Consider the following 10,242-nt stretch of genomic DNA (forward strand, 5'->3'; position numbering starts at 1 on the left):
TTGCCTACTTACTAACTTCCACAGTTGGAACAACTCCAGTATGGAGAATAGGGATGGCTACAAGATAAAAAACATTAGGCAAAATGGCAGACACCTCTAATCCGAGCTGGCAGGAGGCTGGAGACAGGATATCAGGAGTTCGAGTCTGCCCTTGACTAAATAGTGAATTCAAAGTTAACATCAACGACATGAGACTTTTTAAAACGGCTGAATTGGTAGAGGGAATTCACAGGGCCCTCAGAATGCATTCTAGAGCTCATATACAATGTATCTATCCACTCCATTTTACTCCCTAGAATGATACAAAGAAAATCTAGTTAACTGAAGTCATTATGAACACTTAGGGCAAGGAACTTATTTGTTGTAATGGAACGGCTTTGCATCTTGATTGTATGTATATAGGATTCATGAGTCACAGGATTATAATGATAAATTTTACAAAGATACGAAGTTTAATCTGGGCCTAGTGGCACAGGCCGTAATCTCAACATTTCAGGGTCAGGCAGGCAGATCTCTGTAAATTCAAGGTCATCCTGGTCTATGTAACAAATTGCTCTTTATAAGCCAGCCAGGAGTGCAGAGTGAGACCCTGCCTCAAAAACCAGAACTAAAAGACCAAAAAAAAAAATGAATTTATACAAAAGATGATGTAGCCCAAATAGGGCTTGTAGTCTAGCTAATTGCTTTATGCTAACGCCAGCTTCCTAGTTTTGATAATATACTATAGCTATCTAAGACAGAGAAGTCATATGAGGAGTGTTCAAGGAATTCTCTACTTTTGATGCTCTGTGTGTGTGTGTATGTGTGTGTGTGTGTGTGTCTGTGTGTGTGATTCTGTGTGTGTGTGTCTGTGTGTGTGTGTGTGTGTCTATGGGTGTGTGTCTGTCTGTCTATGTGTGTGTGTGTCTATGTGTGTGTGTGTGTGTGTGTGTGTGTGTGTGTGTGTGTGTGTGTGGTTCTGGAGCAGTCAGTGCTCATGTCTCAGCACTTGTGTAGAGGTCAGAGGACTACTTTGCAGAGTCCACTCTCTCACCATTATGTGGCTTCCAGGGCCGGCACTCAAGGTTCAGGGCTTGCACAGCAGGCTCCTTTGCCTGCTGAGCTGTCATGGGCTCATATTTTTGCTACTTTTTATGAGTCTGTAGCCATGTCAAGAGAAAAAGTTCTCCAAAATGTGGGGCTAGAGAGATGGCTCCACTGTTAAGAGCATTGACTGCTCTTCCAGAGGACCTGGGTTCAGTTTCCAGCACTCATTGTTGGGGGCACAAAGGTCCTTGTATTCACAGATAAGCACTAGGGAAACCAAGAATGTTATACACGCAGGGTTGTCTCCTCAATGGAGTAAATAAAATACCATTCCAAGCTGGGTGGCGGTGCACGCCTTTAATTCCAGCACTTGGGAGGCAGAGCCAGGTGGATCTCTGTGAGTTCGAGGCCAGCCTGGGCTACCAAGTGAGTCCCAGGAAAGGCGCAAAGCTACACAGAAAAACCCTGTCTCGAACCCCACCCCCCAAATACCATTCCACTTATATAACATGAATGTTAAAATGGTCTTTTAATAAAAAAAAAAAAAAACCAGTACCAGATATTGGGGTAAATGCTGAAAGATCAGAGAGACAAAGGAACAAACCACCTCTTACCTCTATGACTCCTCAGCCTGGAAAACCTCAGCCAAAAAGCCTCTAGCCAAATTAAGCTTCCTCAGCCAAAAAGGTTTTAGTTCTTGTCTCCTCACACCTTATATATCTTTCTCTGTCTACCGTATTACTTCCTATTGCTGGGATTGAAGGCATGTGACTTCCCACATACTGGGATTAAAGGTGTGAGATCTTAAGTGCTGGGATTAAAGGTGTGTGCCACCACTGCCTGGCTCTGTTTCTCTCATAGACTAAGTCAATCTCATGTAGTCCAGGGTGGCTTTGAACTCACAGAGATCCAGATGGATCTCTGCCTCCCAAGTGCTAGGATTAAAGGTGTTTGCTGCGAGGTGGTGGTGGAGCACTCCTTTAATCCCAGCACTCAGGAGGCAGAGCCAGGCAGATCTCTGTGAGTTCGAGGCCAGCCTGGGCTACAGAGTAAGCTCCAGGAAAGGTGCAATGCTACACAGAGAAACTCTGTCTCAAAAAAACAAAAAACAAACAAACAAAAGGTGTGTGCCACCCCTTCCTGGCCTCTATGTTTAATCTAGTGGCTTGTTCTGTCCTCTGATCTTCAGGCAAATTTTATTAGGGTACACAATATATCACTGTACACTTAGAAAGCCAAGAGTGGGTGTTATTAATGACCTGGTGACCTTTGCTATTTGTAGAGCCAGACCTCACCCAAATCCCCCAAAATGATTATCCCAGATTCTGTTGTGGGAATTTGTTCTGTTCAACGAATGACCTTTGGACTATCTGGCCCAAGATGCATGGCCCTTTCTGGGTATGAGACCAGTTAAAGCTGTGGAGGGGGTGTACTCGCTCTCTTTTGGGTGGTCGGAGATCAGACAGTTGGTTCCCTTCACCCCTGAGCAGCATGGAGGACAACGATGGCTTTTTACTCTGTTCTGTATCCGAGAGTGTATTGTCCCCATTTTATATCTTAATAAATTCTTGATATCCTGTAACAGATTCTCATGGATTCGCATAATCATACTCTCTCTCTCTCTCTCTCTCTCTCTCTCTCTCTCCTAGACCTCTATCTTTAGCTGTCAGTTAACAGAACCCATCTGTAGGTGAAATAGCCTGCTGACCTCTATGCTGTCTCAGTCAGAGATCACATCAGATCTTAGGCCCTTAAGCTAATACAGGTAGCTTCTCTCTAAACTTATCTTCTTGGAAGAAATGGTATGTTCTTTGAGTTAAGTTTTGATGTAATTATATCTCCTTATGCCCCAGGGATTGTATTATACTGAGAAACATTTTTCCAAGTGCTAGTGTTTAAATATGCTTACAATAAACCATCTGGCATCAGACTCTGGAAGTTTGATCTAGCCTGGCTAACTAACTCGGGCTAAACTGAGGTTTCATTCTTACCTCTTCAGGGTTCTTTTCCCTGCATGCCATGACACTGGCAGCGACCCCCACACCACATTGGCAGCTCATAACTATCTGTAACTCAAGTTCTAGAAGATCCAACACTTTCTTCTGACCTCTGAGGGTCACTAGGCTTGCATGTGGTACATAGACATACATGCATGCAAAAACATCCATGCATATAAAATTACATTTCCGTTTTTTCCAAGTTCCCCCAAAATGAACATGCACTCAACAAATATGTAGTACCCTAGGAATCAAAAAAGAAAGTCTCATAGGGGAATGGAAGTATTGGAAGGAAAAGATCCAAATAAACCATCAGTGAGACAAGGTCTACAGAAGCAGCACGCACAGGGTGCTCTGAAGGTGCAGGAGAATAAGTCAGTTAGGAAAAGCTTTCCAAGATATGTGTGGTGGCTCACACCTGTAATCCCAGCCCTTGGGAGGCTAAGGCAAGAAAACTGTCACAGATTCAAGATTCTATTGAAGTCTAGGCAACCCTGGGCTACAGTGTGGTATTTCTCAAAAAGAAAAACAAGTTTTCGAACAGAGTGGAGCATGCTGCTGTCCCATCTCTTCTGGAAGATAAGTCAAGAGGCTAGCTTGAGCTTCAAGCTTGCCTAGAAGCTTGAAACCTGTCTGGGCAATATGGACCTAGAGGAGAACCAACAGAACGCAGTGGGGGGGTGATGGCACACAGGTGGCTTTGTTTGGGGGACAGGGGCTTGCTCTGAGTAGTTTCCGCACACCTAGGCTGGCCTTAAACGCTGAATCTAATTGGCCTAGGCTTCCAAGTGTTCGACTGTCAGGCGTGTGCCATAGTCCAGCTCACTGAGAGGTGTGAGTGGGTGTGGCAGGTCTGTGCTTGCTTGTTTTCATTTGCATCTGTTACCCTTTCCATTGCTTCTACCATGTTTTTGCAATGCAAATTCCCTCACAGCAGAAACCACCATTGGGGGGTTGACTTTACAGTTTGCATTGTACTGTCTAGATGCTACTAAATATTTACTGAGTGGATAAAGTCTGTCTATTATGAGAATTCGGGGGGGGGGGGGAGACAGGATAGCTCTAGATCACAAAAGGGTTTAATCTCTTAAATTTGGTCTCTGTTCTAAAGATAATAGAGAAACAGAGGACTATGATCAGTTTTCTATGGTAACTTGAAGAATAGCACAACAGAGACAAAAGGTGGCAATATCCTAAAAGATTTAAATTGAAGCTGAATAATATGTATGTTAGGAGAAAGCAAGCCAGGCTGTCAGTAGTTGCAGATTCTGCTTAAACAGTTACACGTTTATCAGTCAGTCCCATGTTCTGGGACCTTATTTTACACAAATAATCACAATCAGCCAAAGAACTAGTATTATTATCCACAGTTGAGATGCCTGAGTACCAAGAAGTTAAGTAACTCTTTGCAGATTATATGAATAGAAAGTTAGACCCACCTAGTAGCTGTGGAATCCAGGCTATGTGGCTTTGGAGTCTATGATCTTTGCACTCTGCATTTTTACCCCTTTTTTCTTCCTTGCCTGTTGGTTCCCAGGTCTGCTTTCAACCCTGGGAACTCCCATGTTATCTCAGCAGCATGATTCAAGTGCCTGTAGCCCCAGCACTGGGAGGCAGAAACAGGTGGATCCCAAGGGCTTGCTGGTCAACCAGCCTAGCCAAAAACACAGCGAGCCTCTGGCTCAGTGAGAGACCCTATCTTGAGGCAATGGGACATGACAGAAGAAGCTACCTGGTATCCCAGATTATCCTCTGCATTGCACATGCACCTGCACATGCACCTGTCATACACACACGACACACAGAGCACTCTGACAGAGGCTTTAAAAACATTTATTTTTATTCTTTAAACTATATGTATGTGGGTATGTGCACATGGTGCAGGTGCCTGTGGAGGCCAGTTAGCTAGAATCTAGAGATGGAATTATAGTTGATTGTGAGCACCTGATGCACATGCTGGTAATGAAACTTGGGTCCTCTGGAAAAGTAGTATGCACTTCAAACCTCTAAGCCACCTCTCTAGCCCCCAACAGGAGCTTTGCAATGCCATGCAGAAGCGGGAGGTGGGAGATTAGGGGTGGGGTGGGGCGGTCCCCTAGCTGACTCAAAAAAATGTTCTGGACAACTTGCTCATTATATAGTCAGAAAGGAAGCCTGGCATGGGAGCCCCTCATGCAAATGAAGGACAGTATGCACCAGTCACAAACCTGCTGAGTCACCAAGGGAAGGCATCCCTTCTGTTGTGGGCAAAAATGGCTGCTAGAGTTCACCAAGGTTTGCGAAGTCAGAAATCCAACACAAGCAATCTGAAATACTGTGTTTGAGTAATGCCTTTCTGCAACCAGATGTTTTGGCAATAAGCCACTGTAGTCAAACTATTTTTCTTACGGTATCGATGAAACATTCAAAGTAGCCGAACCATATATTTACGGAGCCCAAAGATAGAGTGCTTGACTGACAGTCTTCCACACAGGGCAGAGGAGAGCCAGGAAAGGATCTAACAACTGTCAATTAGAGTCAAGTTGCCCCAGCCCCAGCCCCACCCCCACCCTGAACATTTAAGTTAATGGGAAAATAAACATTAAAAGGAATGCTTACCATAAAGGCCTATTGTTACCATCAACAATGGTAGTAATTAATAGCTGGGAATGACAGCACTTGCTTGTAATCCCAGTGCCAGGCTGAGGTAGGAAAGTCAATGAAAAAGTTCAAAGTCAACCTGGGCTACCTAGCAAGATTCTGCGTCAAAACAAAAACAAAACCTGAGACATCAACAATGCTTTTATCGTATTTAATAGTGTTTAACACTGAGCCAAAACCATTAGAGTTAGTTCATGTTCTCTGTCTACTGTTGGATATATACCAAAAATAACTGAAAGCGGGGACCTGAGCAGATTTCTGCACACCCTTAGCCATAGCAGCATTAGTCACAGTTGCTGAAAAGTGGAAACAAATGTCAACCCACAGGTGAGAGGATGAGCAAAAGGAGTTCTACACAGCAGAATATTACTGCAATGGAATGGAACTTTATTCAGGGGTTTTAAAAGGAAACAGACTTGCTACAGAAGACACTGTTGAATGAAAGAAACTACACACAGAGACAAACATCCCATGATTCCACGTCCATGAGCCACTAGGAGGAATCAAATTCGCAGTGACTGTGATGGCTTGGCTTTAACTTGATAGGACCTAGAATCGCCTAGGAGGCACATCTCTGTGTATACTTGTGAGGGATTATTTAGGTTGTTTTAGCGTCTGGCCACGCCTGTGAGGGATTATTCTGATCAGCTTAATTGAAGTGGGAAGATCCACCCTGAAAGTGGGGAACATAAGGGCTTGAGAGATGCTCAGTATTAAAAGCACTTGCTGCTCTTGCAGAGGATCTGGGTTCTGTTCCTAGAACCCACATTGTGGCCCACAGCTGCCTGTAACTCCGGTTCCTAGGATCTGACACCCTCTTCTGATCCCTGTGGGTGCCAGGCACACCTATAGTACACATACGTGTGGTGGTTTGAGAATGAATGGCCCCCATAGGCTCATAGAGTCAAATGCTTGGTCACCAGGTAGTGGCACTATTAGGAGGTGTGGCCTTATTGGAGGAAGTGTGTCCTTGGGGGTGGGTTTTGAGGCTCTAGATGCTCAAGCCAGGCCCAGTGTCTCTCTCACTTCCTGCTGCCTGCTGATCTGGTTGCAGAACTCTCAGCTACCTCTCCAGCACCATGTCTGCATGCACATCACCATGCTTCCCACCATGAGGATAACAGAGTAAACCTCTGAACTGTAAACCAGCCCCAGTGAAATGTTTTCCTTTACAAGAGTTGCCTTGGTCATGGTGTCTCTTCTAAGACAAGATATGTAGGCAAAACACCCACACATATAAAATAAAATAAATAGTTCTTTCTAAAAAAGTGGGTGACACCATTTCCTGGGCCTGGGTCCTGAAAAGCACAAAAAGTAGAAAACCAAATGAGCACCAGCATTGTCCTCTGCTTCCTGACTGTGAATGCAAGGTGACCAGCTACTCATGCTCTGCTTCCAGGACTTCCTTACCATGATTGACTTTACCCTTGAACTCTGAGCCAGAATAAACCCTTTCTTCCTTAAGTGTTGCCTTTGTCAGAGTAGGTTATCACAGTTACAGGAAGACTGACTAAGACTGGACATTGGTACCAGGAGTGGGGCTGTTACTATGATAAACCTGATCACATGGTTCTTAGACCTTTGGAACTGGTTTGCGGGAGGAATGTGGAAAATTTTGGTACTTTGGGCTAGAAAAATCCCTGTTGGAAGCAGAGTATAATGTGGCATTCTGGTGGGAGCTTGGAAGACAAAATGTGAAGAGAAATACAGATAGAGGAGGCCTGGCTCATGAAGCTTCAATGGGGACAAAGGACTATCAGGAACTAGGAGAGAGGCCGTGTGCTATTTTGGCCAAGATTCTGGTTTCATTTTCCCCTAAGACTCATTTTTAAATTGTCTGTGATATAAACACCCTCCACCTAGGGGTGTGTAGCTCAGTGTACATCACTCACCCAGCATTCATGAGCCCTTGGGCTCAAACTCTAGCACCAGAAGATGAGAAAGGAAGGAAACAAGAAAGGAAAAGAATGAGAAGAAAGAGAAAGAAAAGTAAAAAGACATTTTGAACACTCTCCTATACTACCCTAGCTCAGTCAAAAATGCACAGTTAAATTCCTGAAAATACAACTTTAATTTAGTGTTTAAAAGAGTAATCGTATGGAAAATGCCCGCTGTAGAGAGTAAGGGAAAGTTTAAGATCTGGAGAGATGGCTTAGCAGTTGAGAGCAGTGGATGCTTTTTCAGAGGACCCAGATTTGATTCCTAGGACTTATGTGGCAATTCATGACCATCTATAACTCCAGCTCCAGGGAACTTGACACCATATTCTGGCCTCCCTCCATGTGCACTGAACACACGTGATACACAGACACACATGCAGGCAAAACAACCATATATACAAATAATATTTTTTTAAAGAAGGGAAAACTTTTACTTAGCAGTGAAGGACTCTGGTAAAGACCCCAGAATTGAGCTGAACCAGAAGCTTGAAGTCAGCCATCTCAAAGGATATATGTTCCTGGATCCTAGAAGGGATGGCAGACTGCTGGTGTGGTGCAGCAGGCGAGTGTGTGGTTTTTACAGTGAGGCCCTAGATCAGTCCCTAACACCAACAAACAAGGAAAGCAATGGAGTCATGGTGGGCTGCACAGCCTGTACAAATACTTAAATGAGCCAAACGCTATCTAAAATCCCAGATCATTGTCTGACCACAGCTGAAGCCCAAGTTAGATTGTATAAATCTTTATGTTTTATTTTATTTATTTATTTATTTTGGTTTTTCGAGACAGGGTTTCTCTGTGTAGCTTTGCGCCTTTCCTGGGACTCACTTTGTAGCCCAGGCTGGCCTTGAACTCACAGAGATCCACCTGGCTCTGCCTCCCGAGTGCTGGGACTAAAGGCGTGTGCCACCACCACCCGGCCATTATGTTTTATGCTAAACATTTTACTTCTCACAAAGCCTGTGGTCTGACAACCCATGATTCATTGAATATACAGAAAAGAAGTATGAAGCAAGACTTGGGAGATATGAGTAGTTGCGTGACAGAATGCTTGATCAATATGCCAAGGCATGTGTTCAATCCCAGTACCCAAAACATCAAAGCCATTGAAGAGCCCTTTTTAGACCTGAGATCCAGATGTGCAGGCTCTCTTGGTTTCTGGTGATCCTGGATGCTGGATGGTCGACTGAGCGGAGTTCTCCAGAGAATCCAACTGGACTACATTTCACCTCTCCCAGATCCTGTAACTAACCCCTTTACTAGCTGTAAGTTATCCCCCAAAATAAACCTCCTTTTTAACTACATGGAGTTGCCTTAATTCCCCCAATAATTCTCTCTATATTTGTCTGTCTTTCTCTTTCCTCTCATCACTTTGCTATACACTTCCTTCATCACTAGCCTCTGAGGAAACCAGCCACCATGACATAAGGACACCCACACAGTCTTTGGAGAGGTCCATGTGGCCAGAAACAAAAGCATCTGGTCCACAGCCAGTCATGACTGGAGGACAGCAGCACATGAGTGTGGAACCAGATTCTCCCGCCCTACTGAAGCTGGGATGACTAAAAACTTAGTAGGGACTCCGAGCTAGAAGCATCCTGGCAATCTATTCCTTAATCTCTACTGTTATTTATTTGGCGATGTTATTTACTGGGTGCAAGAAAACACTAGGTACAGTGGAACCCACTGTAAGAGTTTTTATTAGGGAAGGGAAAGGATGGAGGTGGGTAGGCCTACCAAAAAGAAAGGGGAAGGGGGAGGGAATGTGAGAGAGAGAGGGAGGGAGGGAGGGGAGAGGGAGAGGAGAGGGAGGGAAGGAGGGAGAGAGAGGGAGGGAGAGAGGGAGGGAGGGAGGGAGGGGGAGAGAGAGAGAGAGGGAGGGAGGGGGAGAGAGAGAGAGAGAGGCGTGTTACCTCTGGCAAAAGGGAGAGAGATCTGGGAGCAGGTAGAGCTTACATTTATAGGTTACCTTGAACATGCATATATGGGCTCACCCAGCTATGCCACACATGTGCATAGATTACATGATCATGCTGCACACAGATTATGTAGGACGTAAGGCCCTGGAGTGACTAAGCATTTTGCCTGACTGCTGACAGTGCGTGCACAGTCATGTGACTCCAGAAGTGGCTAAGAATAACAACAGCTACCCCTTAGAAAATGTTATTTAGCAAGGTAACTAGTACATTAACGAACTTTGAGGACACTTCAAATTTAGTTAACTTTACTAATTATTGGCACTAATATATATGTTAACAACAGTCTATACATGCAGCCAATGAGTATTGCTGCATCTTCCTACCATAGGTGGATTATGTTTAAATTACAACCTCAAGTCTATTTTTTTTTGGCCTCAAGCACAGATTTATGAAGACCTCGGTGAAATCTTCATATTCATACACAGTAGCTGGGAGAATCTGTGGGATATTTGCCTTTTTCCTCAGCTATAAGATAGGTGTAGTATAGTATAGACTAAACATCTCTAATGTGAAAACCCAAAAGGAAAATGCTCCAGAGTCCAAATCATTTTGATTATAGATATGATACCACAATCAGAAAAATTGTACATGTGACAGGTGGCAATCAACATGGAAATGCACTAAAAATACTATATGAAATGTTGTACTTTCAACATTGGG

Source organism: Peromyscus leucopus, chromosome 3, assembly GCF_004664715.2.
Source record: "Peromyscus leucopus breed LL Stock chromosome 3, UCI_PerLeu_2.1, whole genome shotgun sequence".
NCBI classification, from domain to species: Eukaryota; Metazoa; Chordata; class Mammalia; order Rodentia; family Cricetidae; genus Peromyscus; species Peromyscus leucopus.